Raw genomic sequence first — 19535 nt, 5'->3', positions numbered from 1 at the left:
GTTATTCTTCATGAAGCTTTGCATTCTTTTTTGTAACTTTTGTTTCGAGGGTAACTCACATATATATGTTCCCTCTTGATCCTAAATTTTTTTCAAGGGTAATTTATGTTTTTCGCCGTGAGTAACATATGCAACACATCCTAATACGTTGTGTGGTATGTATGGCACATGCAAAAACAGGAAGATCTTCAAGTATGGACACGAACGCTAGAGGCACAGGGGTCGGTTTCGGTTATGCGCGTGCAGATGAGAGGAGTTTCCACGAATGGAATAACTTGCCATCTTAGTACGTATGAGATTAGTATGGGCTTGTGATTGTGCCAAAAAAAATTCATATAAATTTGAAATGGATGAACATCTTTGTAAGAAAACTTGAACAAATGAATCCTATAGAAAAGCGTCCCTCGATTGTGATCTTAAATCTCACATCCACATACTCCCTGTGTTTCTTTTTAATCCGCATATAAAATTTATCTAAAGTTAAACTTGATTTTTTTGACCAACTATATAAATGAAAAATTACCAACATTCCCAACATAGAATCAATATCATTAGATGCATCATTAAATTAATTTCATACTATTATATGATTCTTGCATTGTAAATGTTGATGTTTTTAAAGATAAGTTTGATCAAACCTTTTTTTTAGATAAGTTTGGTCAAACCTTACGTAGTTTAACTTCAAAAATAAATTGTATACGTAGAGTAAAAATAGACGGAGAGAGTACTTGTTTTTGTTAAGGATCAGAATCCTCCAAAAAATTCTTAGGAAGTCTCTGAATGGAAGAGGCCCTAGGTAGGGGTAGTCAAAGCAGCAGTGGGGTATTGACTTTCATTTCTAGCGTACATCTTTTTCAGTGTGACACACTTATAAATGGATTGAGCTCTTAAATAGCATTTTGAAAACGTACCCGGCATCGAACATGCTACGAGTAGTTACTATATTTACCGTACGGGCTATGAATAGCAGCCACCTTATCCGTGCTTCTTATCAGAAATACTTCTTCTAGCTCGAAACCACGAATTCTCGACTACTCCCTAGCATTTTTAGCCAGTAGGAGCAGTAGATTTTCTACTATAGTCATGCCTCGAATCCACCTCACTGAACTCGGAACGGCTGACGACACCGAGCAAGACCAGCAGCAGCAGTACATCACATCACATCACCGATCCCTGTCTACTCACCGCAATACACGCACTCATCCTGTCACCCACATTAACACTACCACCAATACTCCTACAGTAGAATAGCTGGGTTTTTAGTAGTCGTCGTGGCAGGTCGCCCTGCGGCGCACGGCACTGACCGTATTTTATAATTTATTTACCTATATACGCCCGTACGTACGTGGTAGTACTATTACTACTACGTGCGTAGCCAACCACCCGCGCCAGTCTGTCTGCCAGGGCCACCCCCACTCCCACTCCGGCGCCGTGCCATGCCGCCGTCCCCGGACCTGTATTCGCAGCTTCTTGTTTCGTGTAGTGTACATCCGTACTGTACAGCCAGTAGAGTATCCTCACAAGCTACTACTGCATCGTGCGGTGAGTCGTTAATGGCGGGCTGGGAAGACGGAGGCGAAGACGGATGGGGTCAAAGCGCATCGAAGGCGGAGCCGTACCTCCTGCAGCCCGGGCGTCCATTACTCTACTCGTGCCCTGTAGCCATCTGCCCGTGTCCCCTCACGATCCTCAGCCCCGCTGCGGCTACTAGACTAGCACCGTAGCAGCAGCACCGGCGATATTAACACGGCGAGTCTTGTCTCGTCCCGGTTCGAGCTCGCTCGAGACGTTAATGTCCGTGCGGTGGCACGCCACCTCGCCATTATTGGCCCGGTCCGGGCAAGCCACCGTGGTCCAGCCCGGCCCAGCCATCATACATCGTCGTCGATGGAGCAGCACATATCACCGGTCCGGATCACAAGCGGATGCGATACGTGGTCCTCTCCTCGCTCGCCGGCCGGCCGCCCGGCCGGCTGGGGTTTAAAGGCCACGATTCGATTTGTCTGTCCCTCCCGTTCTTCTTTAAACTCCCCGTCCCGTCCACGGCGGCGCCACGCACAACGTTGGGCAGGGCCGCCGCTACCGTTAGATCATTTATTGCTTGCCTTCCACCCTCCAGGACGCGTCGTGCATGTCGGCCTATGAATCTCGGCGCGTGACCCGCCCTATGCGAGCGGCGTGTACTTGGCGTACCGTCGGTCGATGCAGATATATACTATTTGGTGTGTAGGGGTCGTATCTTCGTACGTGAACTGTGCGTGCCCATGCACGTACGTACGTACGTGCGTCCAGCGCCATGGCCGTGCAGGCAGGATCGGCTCGTCGGTGCGCGTATTTTGGCGTTTTTTATTTATTGTTTGGCGTGACCGTCCGGGCAGCGGATCACGAAATGCGGAGTAGGAACAAAGCATCCATGGCCTTGGCTCCCCATGCCTGGCTCAGGGCTCGCTTCTGTCTACTCTACTGAGCGCGGCTGCCGAGTTTGATGGCGCTGTCGCTGCTGGGTGCTGCCATGGCCATGCCATGCCATGCCACCGCTCCGTCGAAAGCGCAGACGGAAAACGACCAAAAGCGGCTCGCAGTCACCACGCCGGGCCGCCAGATACATCCATCCATCGACCCCGCGCATGCATGCATGCATGCATGCATGCATGTGTCTGTATCAGTATCACTGTATATATGTATCTATGCAGAGAGAGAGAACACAACGCACAGCTACTCTATGGCCGTGTTGGAATCCTAGGGTTAGAGTTAGATTGGGTTAGAGTTGAGCTATCTAACCCTTAAAAATCCATTGGGTTAGATGCATCTAACCCATCCAAAAACTCTAACCCTCTCAAGAGGTGCTTTTTTGGGTTGGAGTTAGGTGGGGACAAAAAAAAAAGAAAAAAAAATCACTTCTACTGCATCCAGCCCGCACCAGATCCCACCAACCCCCCGTCCCTCCCGTCGCCCTCCCTCCCGCAGCCCCAGCCGCCGGCCGCTGCGCCCTGCCGCGCACCGCCGCCGGGCCGCCCCGCTCCGCCCCGCCGCGCCCTGCCCCGGGCCGCCCCGCCGCGCACCGCCGCCGGGACGCCCCGCAGCGCCCCGCCGCCGGCCACACAACGATCGGCCACACCAAATCCGGCAGTGAATATGGACAAAAGTTATCAAATGGTTGAGAAAGGGCATTTATTGCCAATCTAACCCTCTCATCCAAACACCTCTTGGGTTAGAGTTAGTTTAAGGTTAGTTGAGGATTAGAATCTAACTCTAACCTCTAACCGGGTTAGAGTATCCAAACAGGCCTGTATATCTATAGCGACGTGGTGATCACTGATTACAGCGACGTGCGGCCTGCTAGATAGTAGTAGGAGTAGATGCGATGATGATGAGCATCATCATCGTCTACTCATGGCAGAGGCCCAGGACACAATCGTGCATTAAACAAACGTGTATGCTGGGACCCCCGGTGCAGCTACAGCTACTAGGCGACATCGGAGGGCAAGCAAATAAATCTCCTCCTAGTAAAAAAAAGGCCTGCCCATAGCCTATAGGGAGCGCACAGCTACTACGTACTACCAGCGCCCAGCGGCGACTGTAGCTAGCTGCGAAACTGAAACGGGCTAGGCCAACTTTCTCCTCGCTTTTATCGGGCGTGGGGCAGCGCACGCAGTCGTCGTCGTCGTCGTCGCCGTCCAGCGGCAGGCAGCCTCTGCGCCGCGCGCTCCTGGGGACCCGGGCGCCCCTCCATCGCCAGCTCCGGTTCCGCTCCATGGATCACGAGCGCCCCGCTCTGCTGCTGACGACGCTGTTGCCTGCCTGCCTGCCGCCATCGCACGGCGCTGCCACCGCGCCGTGGTAAATGTGCCCGTGCTGTGCGCGCTCCGTTGACGCCGGGGACGAGCAACGTCACCGCCGGTGGCCATGGTAATTAAGACCGGCACTGTGGAAGATCGCACGCAGCATCTCCTCGAGTCCGGGCGGGATTGATTGATGGTGCACTGTGGGTGTGTGTGTGGGGGGGGGGGGGGGCGGGGACGGGGGGACGGCGGTGTTTTGTCCGGGCCATGGCCATGGGCCGGGCGGGCCTACGGGAGCCGCTCCCGTGTCATCGTATGCTTGCTTGCTTTAAGCCTGGCCGGTCTGGCTCCCTTTGGCTGCCTGCGTAGGAGGAGGGCCGAGCCGGTCCCGTAGGGCCGGCATCCACGGGCCCGCCGACCAGCCAGCTGTTGCAGCGCAGTGCTTGAACAGTCAATGGGGGGGGGGGGGGGCCTTGTTGGCTTGCGGCGAGAGGCTAGCTACGAGCTCCGAGTTGTCATTAATGGATGTCTGGAGTCTGGGCGATATCTACGAGCACGCTCGACGTAGAGGTAGCGGTAGAGAGACACCCGGGATGGGGCTGACGATGACATGACGGCCCGGGGGCGACGCCCCTCTGCTTTTCCGGGCGCCAGCTGAAACGGAGACCGAGACGCAGGGGCAGCCACGTCATTTCCACGCACTAGAGAGAGAGAGAGAGGAAGAGAGAGAGAGAGAGAGGGGCATGGTGAACGGGGCAGCCATGTCATATCGAGATCGCGGTTGCGTGCGCCGCTCTGCTCCCGTGTCCCCCCGACCGTGATCACCGCCCCCGTGCGTGCTCTGGACAACACAACACGCTTGGCCAAAGCCAGAGATGTGCAGCGAGTAAAGCTAGCAGCGCGTGAGAAAAAGTCTATGGGAAATCTCGCCCGTGCCGCGCGGGGGGCAAGCCGGAGGTACCCCACGGCGTCACGTGGTGGGGCGAGGGTAGGGTCGTCTCGTCGCCGTCGGCGCCCTCCTCCTCGCCGGACCCGTCTCCTCCTTCCTTCCTTCCCTCTTGCCCGGGGCCTGGCATGGGTGGGGCTCGACCGGTCCCATGCATGCACCATGCATCGTCGTCGTCGATCGGGTGGACGTTGCTCTCGTACGTACGACGCGACCGGACCTAATGCTGCCCCATAAATGGGTGCTGTGGATCGCGCGGCCGGCCGCCGGGAGAGGCGGATCGGTCGACCGGCCACCGTCTATGGGTGTGGCTGGCAAGGCTAGCTAGCGGAATTGAAAGAGGATCGAGCCGATGCGCCGCGCTGCAAATAGACATGTTATAGTTGTATATAAGGGTTAGGGTCAGGGGCGGTTCCAGCAATCTGGCTAGCCTTGCCGATCGTCATACCTAAAAGTTTCTGCAAATAAACTTACTAGTAGCATATACTACACTGATAATCTTGATACGTGTCTGTGTACATCTTAAGTAGACGAGCTAATATTATTTTAGCACACGACATGCTTCGATATATTTGTTATTCCTGTAAGCTCCTGGGTAATTACATTTTATGTACATAGTTTTCTCATCCACAAATTTCGTCACACCTAACAATTATTTCCGGCTCTGCCACTGGTTAGGTTAATCCTGGATAGTAGATATTGGAAAATGAACTAAATTGATGTAGATGGATGCAACTAAAATTGTGTATATACTCCAATGATGGGCCTGAGATCTCAGAGATGAATAGTAAATAAAAATGCAAAGAATGCATAATGACCATAACTAATATGGAAAATCAATAAATAATGTGATTCCCCACCATGATGTGCGAGATTGAAACTTATATATTTTAAAATCTAGTGAAAGATTGTAAAGATAAATGGTGTAGGCATCCTATATGGTCTATAATTGAAGATGCTATTGTTGCTGGTCAAAATAAGCAAAAAGCATGTTTTTGGTCCCTCAAGTTTCTTAAAAGTATAGATTGGTCCCTTAATTATATATATATATATATATATATATATATATATATATATATATATATATATGGTCCTTTAAATCTAAAAACCTAATAAGTTTGGTCCAAAAAAAAGATTTTAAGCACGTTGACCAAGTTTGACCATGTTGACCAGGTTTGACTAATGAATAGTATTTCTTTTGAAAGATCTTAATATTTGTGGCAAATACAAATTGTGAGGTGTTTTGACATTTGAGGAGATTGTGAAAAAAAGACAAATTTTGACTCACAAAAAAAGGCAATTTTCATTTGGTAGAGCTCCTGTGGAGTTATTTCACCACTAAAATTTGTGTGCACCTAGCACACCCAAGCATGTTGGTTGTCACAAAATTTCAATGTTACTTTATAATATAAAACGGGAGAAATCCTATCTCATCGACTATTGTAGTTGCTACATGTTCCATGTTTGAATGTTCATATTTCATAGGAGTACCTCGCTGTTATCATTATATTTTATAAAAACAGTGGCAAAAGGATTTGTTCCGGTCTGTTGAGTAAGAAAAATGGCTGATTAGTTGGTTAACGTGACACTAGGCAAATTGTTTATGAGTCGCTAGGTAAATGTATTGAAGCTGAGTACTTGACCTTGTATGAATAAAAGGAGGGGGTAACGTAAATGCTGAATGGAGGACGAGTTCCATGAGCCCGATTTTTTTTTTAAAAGAATCAAAGTTCATACTTTTACATTTGAGTTTTTTAAAGAGTACACACACACCGAGAGATATTCCTAATGGCCATGTGTAAATTTTAGTGGAGAAATACTTAAAAATGAGAGTTAAACAGTATAAACAAATATGTGGCTTTTCAGCACTCCAAGTGTATGAATTTGTTTTATTTGAGCAGCTTCCAATTCAAGTATTTTATTGTGAAAATTATACGCGTGTATACATTAGATCTTTGTAAATGTGTATACTGATTGCATAACTTCTTTAAACTAAACAATTGAATTGTGATAGTACTCGATACCAGCGGGAGCAGTGCTATTCTACTTCTAAGTAATAGATGTGACCAAGACCAAGTGGTACAGTACGTGATAACGTGAAGAAAGACTAACTCAGTTAAAGATTAAAATTAAATTTTAACTCTGGATTAATTCTAAGCTAACTCTAACAAAAGGAGTGTTGGGATGTCAGAATTAGATTGTCAATAAATACATCTTTTTTAATCATTTGACTCTTTCAACAGGATTTGGTGTGGTGGAGGCATAGAAAAAAGTATTTTTTTTCTGCAACCCACATAACTCTAATCTAAATAAACACCTCTTCACCGAGTTAATTTTCTAAAATGAGTCAGATGCATCTGATCAAAATTAATCCTTCTGTTTGAATGTTCTTGAATTAGTTGAGTTCAAATTATTTCTAACCATGATCCAAACAGGGTCTAAAGGTGTATGCAAACAGTGAATATGGCTAGCTAGGCGGCTAGCCCGCACATAGCTTTCTGCGCGGGTCAAACAAAGCTGAATAAGCAGATTGATTGATAACGCCAAGACTTGTAATACGTCCTACTATGGCAGACCATTTTGTTCACCTCACGGGCACAACATTGACACCTAGTCGAGGCTGCCCACGCCCCTGTCGTCGCTGTGCCGTTGCGTTGCATACGCCTCATTTTTCTGACCGGGAGGATGCTTTGGCTGCACGTCGCATGCAGCCCGGTCCAAACGCGCAGCAGCAGCGCATGTGACGGAGCGATGGCGACGCCCCGAGTGACAGTGCGCCCCCCGCCCGGCACGGAGATATCCTTGATGATGCCCCGTATGATTGGGTGCGCTCCGTCCGTTTTGCACCACCCCAACGCGACGGACCGACCCCTCCATCGGTCACGGGTCCGTGAATAGCAGGGACTGGGAGACGCGTACGTCCACATTTCACGCGCGCAAGCATGCACCGACACGTGCAGCCTTGTTGACCAACTCCAACGACGTCCGATTTGGTACGAATTTTGTCCGTTTGGTTTAAAAAAAGCACAGCGGCCGCCGGACACAGGCCGGACAAATTTCTTCCACCCAACTGCTATCCCATTTCTACCACATTTGATTAGATCCGACAGGCCCCGCCCCTCCCTGCTGCGCCACGCCCGCCCCTCCTCGCCGCGCCCGCGCCCGCCCACTGCCCCTGCCCGACGCGCCCGCGCCCGCCTCGCCTCGCCGCGCCGCGCCCGTCCCCTCCGCGCCCCGCCCCGCCGCGCATGATGGTCACGGGAGAGAAGACGGGGAGAGAGGGTGACATGTGGGCCAGACGCGGACGAAAAGGACGCGAAGGCTGATGTTTTTTGTCTGCTTTGGTCCCAAACCCAGACAAACTTTGGTCTGGATATAGGGTAGAAACGGACACGGACATGGCAAAAAGTGGGTATGCTCCCGTGCGGTGGGTCGTCTATTTTGTCCGTTTTATCTCAAACGAACACACCCAAAGGATTTGGGGTCGCGCGATGGAGTTGGCCTAAGGGGGCTGTGCAATCCGAATATGATCCTGTTTGAACCATTTAGATTACATAATCTAATTTCTATAATATATTATGTTCTCAAAAAAGATCAATTATGGTGTAAATTATAAAAATTATATGAACAGATTATTTAAAATCGCAATCTATTCTACCCCATCTAAAATCGGATTATGGATTGTTAATGAGCGTATCCTGATGGTAAGAATTATACTTTCGTGGAAATACAACGCTATAGACTTCAGTGTGGTAGAGTAGACGTTTTGTTCCTAATTTTTCTGGATGGTAAGAATTATACTTTCGTGGAAATACAACGCTATAGACTTCAGTGTGGTAGAGTAGACGTTTTGTTCCTAATTTTTCTGACCAAACCCCCGCTCCGACCCAACGATACAATGAATTTTTCTGTTCACATAACACATTACCCTTGTAAAGTTGGAGATAATTACATTTCTGCCACTATCATCCTCCTTTTTAAAGAAAAACAGAGAACAAACAGATGATTATACAATGTAAAACTTGGATTATATTCTGACCTCCAAACATGTTCATCAAAATTATTTTTATAAACCAAATTATATAGTCTATCTTCATAATCCAAATTATCATAATCTATTATGGTTTCAAACAGGGTCATACCATTAAATTATATCGGTTTGTAAGACGATTTAAACATACTTTCTTCTATAAATCCAAGATAAACATGGGCTTTGTGGGCGTACGGACATCATGCAAGCCAAGCCCGTGTCTCACTACTGTGACCCATCAAAATCCCTTTTTTTGTCTGTGTTCATTTCGTCTAGCGTCGGCTGCCCGGATTCATAAAGTGTATAGCGCCGCTCCACATTGAAATCGATCAAAAGCGGCGCGACATTCCACTCGCTTTGCCATTAAAATGATGTGCCGATCGAGGGTGTCGCTCGCGATCTGTCCCCAATGTCCATGCATGTTCAATGCCGCCAATGCATTACTCCCTCTGTTTCGGTGTATAAGTCATCTTAGGTTGTGCACCGTGATCAAGACGGAGAGTAAAATGAGAGAAATCAATGCTAATTTACAATTAATACCATTGCATGCAATGGATTGACCAATGTATGTTGTGTTAGTTAGTCTCAAGTCATTAAAAACATACGTGCCCCACGTCTCCTATTGGTTGATTCCTTTATTCATGTCAGAAAACAAGAAACGAGGTGAAAGTTAATGCATCGTGCCTAACTGTTTTGGGATTATTTGGTTTCGTAAGGTGACTTATTCACCGAGACGGAGGGAGTACTAACGAGGTCGGCACATATATCTACCAAGCCCGTTTAATGTTTGGTCTGTCTGTATGTTGCTATTAAGTAGGCTCGCCGATCGAGAAACCCATTTCAACGCTTGACCTCATCGCAATGTGTTATTCAAAGGCCGCCACACTTGACTAACTTTACGCCACAACACAAGTCGCTTCTCGTCCTCCTGACTTGCATTGCATCTGCCATGACTGCAGGCTGCTGCGAAGTTTGTGGGTGAGCCTTTTCATTGAGATGAAGCACGAGGTGGCCGCCCTTGCAGCCGCCTGACACAACATCCGTGACAAAGCAGATCGAGGCCGAGGTCTCCGACGACGAAGACAATCCCACACTACGGAAGAGCTCCGACGACACCGTCCCGACGCCTGTGACTGTGGAGGTCGGCTTCACCATGGAGCGGGCGCATTTGCACTACAATGTGATCGTGGTGGAGGTGCAACCTTGGTCGACGCCTATGTCGGCGTTCCATCAAACACGGGAGGAACATGTTGTAGGAGCACCGGCTGGAGTGAGGGGGGACAGATCAACGACGAGCGCTTGAGCGAGGAGTCCATGGCGTCTATGGATGCGGCAAACCCCAACTTCGTCACGGAACAACGTATGCTTTACGATGCCCTCCGTGTTGAAGCTGTCTCTCGCAAGGAAGCGGTCACCACGGAGGCGCAGTTGCACGCTATGAAAGACGAGAATAACGCCAGCTGCGCCTTGTACGCCCCGTCGACGAACTATCGGGTGGGCCAGTTCAAATATGATAGTACACGCAGCCTCGTCTCTATCGTGGATCTCATGTTCACCGGCAACGAACAAGGCACGGACTCCTCTGAGCCTTTTCATTGAGATAAATAGGGCATAAGAGGCGGCAGGGCGTGTTGTTCCATATGAACCAGTCCGTCTTTCGTGTTATACTCTTCCTTGGTAGAGACTGTAACTTTACTTTATTTATTTTATTGCCGGTGCTCATGAAGACAAGGGCTTGGACGTCGATCGCCACCGTAGCATAGGTTTAGGGTCGGGTCGAACGGGCTTTTCATACTAAATGTTGGAAATCTTATGAAAATCCATCCTATTTGCACGAATGTCATCCGGTTTGTATAAAATTTGTCTATCTTAACACACATTTCATACGATTGATTCATAAAGTGTTTGAAATGTATGTGAAAAACATTAGATGACGACCTTACGTATTCATGCTCACAAATAGATGCATGCCAAAATTTACAAGTCATCGGTTAGAGATATACGTGGACATTTGTGGGGCCGGGCCAAAAAAGCTCAATGCTAAAAACCTCGGCCAAGCCCAAGCCTGACCCGATCGTCGGGCCTAATACATTGGGCCTGAACCCGAGAAAGCCCGAGAAGGCTTGACTCACCCGGTCCAACACGACTAGAATTTTGTTTTTCACAAGCCCATGCTTGGCCCATACGACCACGAGGCGTAACTTTCAGGCCCGAGCCCAGCCCGATGGCAGGATTAGGCCCGGCCCAACCCGGGATTTTCTGTTCAGGTCGGGACGCGCCATCCATGCCGGGCTGTTCATGACCATGGCTAGTTAAAGACACTCTAAAGTCTAGTGTGGTTAGAATATCTACAACCAGACGCTTTAAACGATCCCTTATATGCCTGCGGACGCGTTCGGTTAGTGACCGGACAGAAAAGAAGAAAAAAGTGATCCAACCGGATCCTTCGTATCATCCCTATACATGCGGGTTGTCCACGAACCCTAATATCCATCTCAAATATGAGGAGGATATAAGGGCTCGCGGACGCGACTGGGCGCGCCCGATCAACCACCCACGTAGGATGTGGCCCACTCCGGACCATCCTTTTCTTTTCTTTATTCATTCTTTTTTATTTCTTTCTCTTCCTCTTCATTAATCACGTGCAATGATCAGACATATGAGGAAAAAAAATAAAAAAAGTGACTGCGCAGACAGATAAATAGGGGACACGCCCAGTAACTAACTGGACGCGTGTGCAGGCGTTTAGATGCTAACTAGCAAAAGAGCCCGTGCATTGCAACGGGAGAATGCAAGGCCTCAGAATCGGACTCGAAGGCATAGATATTCTTATTGGAATTATGCCCTAAAGGCAATAATAAATATAGTTATTATTATAATTCATGTATCAAGATAATCGTTTATTATCCATGCTATAACTCTATTGAATGAAGACTCATTTACATGTGTGGATACATAGACAAAACACTGTCCCTAGCAAGCCTCTAGTTGGCTAGCCATTTGATCAAAGATAGTCAGTGTCTTCTGATTATGAACAAGGTGTTGTTGCTTGATAACTGGATCACGTCATTAGGAGAATCACGTGATGGACTAGACCCAAACTAATAGACGTAGCATGTTGATCGTGTCATTTTGTTGCTACTGTTTTCTGCGTGTCAAGTATTTGTTCCTATGACCATGAGATCATATAACTCACTCACACCGGAGGAATACTTTGTGTGTATCAAACATCGCAACGTAACTGGGTGACTATAAAGATGCTCTACAGGTATCTCCGAAGGTGTTAGTTGAGTTAGTATGGATCAAGACTGGGATTTGTCACTCCGTGTGACGGAGAGGTATCTCGGGGCCCACTCGGTAATATAACATCAAACATAAGCCTTGCAAGCAATGTGACTTAGTGTAAGTTGCGGGATCTTGTATTACGGAACGAGTAAAGAGACTCGCCGGTAAACGAGATTGAAATAGGTATGCGGATACCGACGATCGAATCTCGGGCAAGTAACATACCAAAGGACAAAGAGAATGACATACGGGATTATATGAATCCTTGACACTGAGGTTCAAACGATAAGTTCTTCGTAGAATATGTAGGATCCAATATGGGCATCCAGGTCCCGCTATTGGATATTGACCGAGGAGTCTCTCGAGTCATGTCTACATAGTTCTCGAACACGCAGGGTCTGCACACTTAAGGTTCGACGTTGTTTTATGCGTATTTGAGTTATATGGTTGGTTACCGAATGTTGTTCGGAGTCCCGGATGAGATCACGGACATCACGAGGGTTTCCGGAATGGCCCGGAAACGAAGATTGATATATAGGATGACCTCATTTGATTACCGGAAGGTTTTCGGAGTTACCAGGAATGTACCGGGAATGACGAATGGGTTCCGGGAGTTCACCGGGGGGGGGGGGGGGGCAACCCACCCCGGGGAAGCCCATAGGCCTTGAGGGTGGCGCACCAGCCCTTAGTGGGCTGGTGGGACAGCCCAAAAGGGCCCTATGCGCATTGGAAGAAAAATCAAAGAGAAAGAAAAAAAAGGAGGAGGTGGGAAGGGAAGGAAGGACTCCCACCCACCAAACCAAGTCCAACTCGGTTTTGTTGGAATTATGCCCTAGAGGCAATAATAAATATAGTTATTATTATAATTCCTGTATCAAGATAATCGTTTATTATCCATGCTATAATTGTATTGAATGAAGACTCATTTGCATGTGTGGATACATACACTACAGGAATCACCTGCTTTGCCGTCTGCCATCACAGACGGCAAAGACAAATACCCGGACGGCAAAGACAGTACCACAGACGGCAAAGATTGTCACGGCCGGCAAATTTTCCGCGTCAGCCTATGACGGCATAGGACATTCTTTGCCGTCTGCCCCCCAAAGCGGACGGCAAAGCTCTTTGCCGTCAGCTTTCCTGAGGAGCAGTCGGCAAAGAGCTTGAGACGGCAGCCGAGAGGCGTTGCCTCCGTTAGGGGTTAACGGAGGCTCTTTGCCGTCTGTCTGCTGGTCAATCTTTGCCGTCTGCCCTATTGAATATCTTTGCCGTCTGCCTTCTGGTCAATCTTTGCCGTCTGCCGTGTCCTCCCCTCCCCCTCTCTCCACTCCTGCCCCTCCTCTGTGCCCTCTTCTCTGCCGTCTGCCCCCCCCAGCAGGCAGACGGCAAAGAGCCTATATGGCCAGCTGCTACTGCCCAGGAAGCACAGCTGGGTGCCATGTGGCACCTTTGCCGTCTGCTGGCTGATGGTAAAGGCCTTTGCCATCAGCTGGCAGACGGCAAAGAGCCCATATTGTCACTGTTTTGTTTATTTTATGTTATTTCACAGCAATATTATATATAATTCATAGCAATATATACAAAGTTTGTTCATCAATGGACATCCATATATCGAAAGAACCAACATATACAAAGTTTCATCCATATATATATACATATAGTTCCACATATATTGTTCATCAACACATTGTTCATCAACACATACAAAGAACCAACACATTGTTCATCAACTCAAATAAAAAAGGAAACTAAAGCACTCCAACGCCAGCTTCCATGCATGTAGTACATCCAATCTGCAAAATGGGAATAAGAAAGTAAGTAGAAGAAGAACAACAACATATATGACAAATAAGCTAAATTGAAGAAGAAAGAGAAGAAGCAATAAGAGAACAAGGAGAAGAAAAACAAGAAGGAGGAGGAGGAGGAGGAGGAGGGGAAGGGGAAGGAGAAGGAGAAGGAGGAGGAGAAGAAGAAAAAAGAAGAGAAGAAGAAGGAGAAGAAGGAGGAGAAGAAGGAGAGAAGAAGAAGGAGAAGAAGGAGGGCTCCTTCTCCTTCTCCTTCTTCTTCTCCTCCTTCCTTCTCCTTCTTCTCTTCTTCTCTTCCTCCTTCTTCTTCTTCTCCTCCTCCGCCTTCTTCTTCTCCTTCTCCTTCTATTCTTCTTCTCTTCTTCCTCTTCTTCCTTCTCCTTCTTTTTGAGCTAAATATTCCAATTATGTCATTTTAGAGGAAAAGAAGCTAAGTATATAATATTCATGAGCTAACCAAGGTTCTTATGCCATTTTGATCTTATTACGGTATTTTGGAGCTAAATGGGCTAACTATGTCATTGTTGGGTTAATTAAAGCAAGGATAATATGAAAGAGGAGAAGAAAGAGGAGGAGGAGGAGAAGAAGAAGAAATCAAGAAGAAGGAGGAGGAGGAGGAGAAGGAGGAGGAGGAGAAGGATAGAAGGTCCTTGGCCTTCTCCTCCTCCTCCTCCTCCTCCTCCTCTTCCTCCCTTCTCCTCCTCCTCCTCCTCCTCCTCCTTCTTCTCTTCTTCTTCATCTCTTCTTCTTCTTTCTTTTCATTTTGCCTATTTCTTCTCCTCTTATCCTCTTGTTGGAGCTAAATTACCTAATTATGTCTTTTTGAGCTAAATATTCCAATTATGTCATTTTAGAGGAAAAGAAGCTAAGTATATAATATTCATGAGCTAACCAAGGTTCTTATGCCATTTTGAGCTTATTACGGTATTTTGGAGCTAAATGGGCTAACTATGTCATTGTTGGGTTAATTAAAGCAAGGATAATATGAAAGAGGAGAAGAAAGAGGAGGAGGAGGAGGAGAAGAAGAAGAAATCAAGAAGGAGGAGGAGGAGGAGGAGGAGGAGAAGGATAGAAGGTCCTTGGCCTTCTCCTCCTCCTCCTCCTCCTTCTTCTCTTCTTCTTCATCTCTTCTTCTTCTTTCTTTTCATTTTGAGCTTATTATAGTAGAAGAAGAAGAAGAAAGAGGAGGAGAAGAAGAAGAAAGAGGAGGAAGAGGAGAAGAAGAAGAAATCAAGAAGAAGGAGGAGGAGGAGGAGAAGGCCCCTGGCCTTCTCCTCCTCCTCCTCCTCCTCCTCCTCCTCCTCCTCCTCCTCCTTCTCTTCTTCTTCATCTCTTCTTCTTCTTTCTTTTCATTTTGCCTATTTCTTCTCCTCTTCTCCTCTTGTTGGAGCTAAATTACCTAATTATGTATTTTTTGAGCTAAATATTCCAATTATGTCATTTTAGAGGAAAAGAAGCTAAGTATATAATATTCATGAGCTAACCAAGGTTCTTATGCCATTTTGAGCTTATTACGGTATTTTGGAGCTAAATGGGCTAACTATGTCATTGTTGGGTTAATTAAAGCAAGGATAATATGAAAGAGGAGAAGAAAGAGGAGGAGGAGGAGGAGAAGAAGAAGAAATCAAGAAGAAGGAGGAGGAGGAGGAGGAGAAGGATAGAAGGTCCTTGGCCTTCTCCTCCTCCTCCTCCTCCTCCTCCTCCCTTCTCCTCCTCCTCCTCCTCCTCCTCCTCCTCCTCCTTCTCCTTCTCTTCTTCTTCATCTCTTCTTCTTCTTTCTTTTCATTTTGAGCTTATTATGGTAGAAGAAGAAGAAGAAAGAGGAGGAGAAGAAGAATAAAGAGGAGGAAGAGGAGAAGAAGAAGAAATCAAGAAGGAGGAGGAGGAGGAGGAGAAGGCCAGGGGCCTTCTCCTCCTCCTCCTCCTCCTCCTCCTCCTTCTCTTCTTCTTCATCTCTTCTTCTTCTTTCTTTTCATTTTGCCTATTTCTTCTCCTCTTCTCCTCTTGTTGGAGCTAAATTACCTAATTATGTCTTTTTTGAGCTAAATATTCCAATTATGTCATTTTAGAGGAAAAGAAGCTAAGTATATAATATTCATGAGCTAACCAAGGTTCTTATGCCATTTTGAGCTTATTACGGTATTTTGGAGCTAAATGGGCTAACTATGTCATTGTTGGGTCAATTAAAGCAAGGATAATATGAAAGAGGAGAAGAAAGAGGAGGAGGAGGAGAAGAAGAAATCAAGAAGAAGGAGGAGGAGGAGGAGGAGGAGGCCAAGGACGAGAAGGTCCTTGGCCTCCTTCTCCTCCTCCTCCTCCTTCTTCTCTTCTTCTTCTTCTTTCTTTTCATTTTTCCTCTTTCTTCTCCTCTTGTTGGAGCTAAATTACCTAATTATGTCTTCTTGGAGCTAAATTGGCTAATTATCTCATTTTAGAGGAAAACAAGCTAAGTTTGGAGGAGAAACTTACCGTAGTGGTCATCAAGGAGGAGAAACACCACGGTTGCTCGCGCCGGCTTCGTCTGGAGACGGTTGCCCTGGAGAAGGGTCGTGCGATGCCGCTCGGGAGTTATTCTGCAGAAAAGATATTTTGCAATGTCTCAGTTAGCATGATGACACTCAATTATTAATACTAGTTTATAATGGAACTCACCGTGCCAATCGAAGAGAAGACGGGCATCGGCGGAGGGACTTGACCGCTCTTCTCGCACAGACCTTGAAGAGTGGGTCGTATTAGTTAGTATTGAAACAGACATTACACACATGATTTGGCTAATGTGAAAAAAAACATACCACAAAAAGCTCGTAGAGGGCCCGTTGACCCGCCTCATTCCGGGCCCTCTCCTCCTCAAGCAATCGTGCCGTGCTGTGGTCCCTCTCATCAAGAGCAGCCTGAAGAGCAGTCTGGCTTGCCAATCTCTCTTTCTCAAGAGCAGCCTGGTTTGCCGCTCTCTCTTTCTGAAGAGCAGCCTGAAAAACCATTCCTCGTTACCACAGTAATGATCTATGGTGACACACATAATGAAATGGATGAAAGTGTTCTTAGTCCGTACAACTAACCTCGATGGCAAGTTCGACTGGCCGTGGACGACGCGTTATCTCAGGACAGTTGCTCGACTGGCGCGCCTTGATCTCCGGAAGAGTGAGTGGACAACGTATTATCCCATCTCCAATGGCTATCGAGCCATGGGGCCTCCCGCCACCAGATATCATCACCAACTCTGGATACAAAGGTTCCTAGCTAGGGTTAAAGTCATCCCCTTTCGTAGCCTTCCCCGCGTCCCTGTATGCCACGAGCATCTGGTGGGATGATATGTTGGTGAAGTTACTGGGATCATCCAGGTCAGACTCAGAGAATGCCTTCGCCTTCTTGTACGAGGCAGTATGGGCCATGCCATAAACGTCGTACAAGTGTGGCATCTCAGTCTTATTGTGATGCGCCTAAAAGAGAGGAACAAAATATTAGCATAAGAATGAATTGCATGAATCATGAAGCAAATCACATACCCAGTTTCGTCCAAACTGAAGTAAGTTGGCGCTGCCTTGATGGTGTGGCAGACCAACCATTTGGCTACGCCGATCCTTCGCATTATCGTGGACGGCTCGCCAGCTGCCTGTGCACCACTCATCAACCAACGCCTCCCAACAATCCATCTTATCCGCACACCATCTCGGGGGCACCTGTAAGTTATTAGAAAGAATTTTCAGCGCTATGCCTATGAATGAAATCAAGAAAACTACGTAGAAGGACTTAAGAATAGGTAATTACCTTCATGTATTGCTCCTTCTTCAGAAACTTTCCGCGGCAATCCTTCTTCTCCTTCTTAATACCACGCGTGGCGTAGTAATCTCGAATAGCCTGCGGCCGAGCCTCGTGGCGCAAGTTCTGTAGTAACCGCCTACACTCGACCTCGAGAACCCTGGCCGCCGCCTCCTCATATCCATCCTCACACCTATAGAAGGTCTGCAATCAAACGTGAAAACACCGATTAGTACAATAATTAGGTATATTGTTAATTTTAGATTCTGTAAAAGGATAATTTACCCAAAAGCTGTTGATCACCATCTCGGCCCTCGTGTGGCACAAGACACCGTCTATAATCTCCTCCGGCGGGGCCTACGCAGCCTGGTAGTGCTCCCAAGTAAATCCTAGTGTAGGAACCTGACCCTCACCAGGCAACGTGACAAACCCCGGGAAATTTTTCCGGCAAAGCACACCAAGGACGGAGTTCGGCCTGCAGACTCCAAGAGGTTGTACCCATCCCCTGCAGTATGATAAGGTCAGCGCATTAGATATTTGAACAAACTTGAAGGCAAAAGCTAAAAAAAGGGTAAATGTACTTACCTATCTCCTTCAGGTTTAATCACCGGCCTCTGCTCGCGGGTAGCCGGGGCGACCGGGAGACGTGTACTACCACGCTTGTACACGGTAGCCGGGGCCCCGTCCACCTGCACATCGCCCGCGCTATCCGTAAGCTCATCCCCGCCATCCCCGCCCCCTGAGCCACCCGGACCCTCGGTCCAATCCGGCAACTCGGTACGATCCGGCCAAGGCGCCCATCCGGACCTCTCCACGTCGGGTGAAGCCTCCGGAACCGTAGTCTCCTCCGGCTGCTCCTGGGCCGAGTGCACCTCGACCCGAGGCTGCTCCTGGACCGGAGTCTCATGGGACGAATGCCCGTGAAAACCAGGCTCCTGGACCGGAGTCCCCGTAGCCTCCTCCGCAAACAGGTCGACCATACTAGTCCTATGCTCGGGTGAATGAGCTGGTGGTGGTGGCGAGGACGGCTCAACAGTCCTCCTGGATCTTCCGCGGCCACCACCTCTCCCTATACCGTTCCCCTTCTTCCCTACCCGACCAGCACCTCTACCAGCGGGCAATGCCGCCGACGAAGAAGAACCCCCGGCTGGTGTCGAAAGACTGTCTGCCAAGGCTCTACGGAGAGATAGGGGTGGAAGGGAAGTACCACCCCTCGTGTGGGGCGCCTGGGAAGAACCCGTCGAGCGCTCTGGACCCGCGCCCACCATCTTTCAACACCTGCCATGATAAAGATTAAAAGAAATTAGTACAACATAAAAAAATTGAATGACTGACATGAATAATAATACGTACATGAATAATAAATATTAAAATATATATAATTTAAGTTGTGAATCTTACAAACTAATAATCATCATCAATAAATGCATCATCATCATCACTATCACGCATGTCTTCATGAATGACGTGCTCATCGGGTTCAACGGCGTGAAGTTGTGAAAGGCCTTCCTTTAATCGTTGAAGCATTGACAGGTCATCCGCATCAGTAACCTCTACGAGTTCCAGGTCTTCTGGTTCCGGCTCGAGGCTGGAGTCGGATTCATTGTCGCTGTCTACTTCCATGTTCTTGGATGAAGCACGGCGGTTCTTGAAACGTTTCTTGGAAAGACGTGCTTCTTGGAAGAATTCTCCATCATATGTGTCTGGGTTAATGTGAGGTTCATAATCCTGTTCATTTGGGAGAGGTGGTCTGACATGTGGCGGCACTTCATAAACAACATACCAACCTTCCAGATTCTTTTCCGTTTGGCATGCCCACGGTAGGTAGAAAACTTGGGTCGCCTGTCGAGCCGTAATATAGACATCGGGAACATCTAAATGGGTGTTTGGATTGATTTCGACTAGTCCTATATGTTCATGAGTCCTTC

This window comes from Hordeum vulgare, chromosome 1H (assembly GCF_904849725.1).
Source record: "Hordeum vulgare subsp. vulgare chromosome 1H, MorexV3_pseudomolecules_assembly, whole genome shotgun sequence".
Classification (NCBI taxonomy): Eukaryota; Viridiplantae; Streptophyta; class Magnoliopsida; order Poales; family Poaceae; genus Hordeum; species Hordeum vulgare.
This window is presented reverse-complemented; position numbering follows the sequence as displayed.